The sequence below is a fragment of the Penaeus vannamei genome, chromosome 34, assembly GCF_042767895.1.
Source record: "Penaeus vannamei isolate JL-2024 chromosome 34, ASM4276789v1, whole genome shotgun sequence".
In the NCBI taxonomy this organism is placed as follows: Eukaryota; Metazoa; Arthropoda; class Malacostraca; order Decapoda; family Penaeidae; genus Penaeus; species Penaeus vannamei.
Genome location: NC_091582.1, coordinates 27,939,718 through 27,940,496, shown reverse-complemented (window position 1 = coordinate 27,940,496; position 779 = coordinate 27,939,718).

Here is a 779-nt window from a genome sequence, read left to right as displayed (position 1 = left end):
GGTCCTAACTCGAAATGATTAGATATTGGTCTGCATTCAGTCCACGCCATTCAAATGACTTCAGCCCGACTTCAGCGCATTCGGGAAATTATTTTCCGTCTGGTTCCACGCGTCCGTCCTCAAGTTCAAACATTTCTTGGATCTAATATTAGCCCGGTGCGGCTCAGCGTCATGGCGAGCGTTATCCTCACAGTGAAAATAAGCCTCCCGGGTGTGTTTGTCCGGCCGTTACCTGAGCTTCTGCTGTCTATTTTGACTTTGCATGTCGAGTTAATGTGTGTTTGTGTTCTGTGTGCGTGCTTTTTTCTTCTTCCTTCGTCCCCTTTGATCCCCTTCATAGCTTCCTCTCGGTGTATTAGAATTCTGTTGTATATCCCCAGGAAGATCAGAGGAATGCCGGTCAAAAAAATGTTAGTATAAACAAAAAACAAAGCAATTATTTGAGTCTCTCCTCCGGCATTTGGACAGTGCCGGTCTACAGCGCAGATGGCACGGGTCAGGTAGCTGGCACTCCCCGATGGCGCTCCCGTGACACCTGTACAGCTGTCACCCGATACGTGTTGTGTGATGTGATACCTGGACAGTCCTCTTCTCTTGTGTTGTCTCGCTGCGCCATTCTTTTTTCTTCCTTTTTACGCGTTGGGAATAAAACTCCAGGTCATACTTTTTCCTTCTCTGTGAAAAAGAAAACAGTATTATGAAGTGAATATTCGACTTTTACCCTTATACAGGTTTCACCAACGACTCGGAGAAAAATAAATATACATTTCCCAGAACTA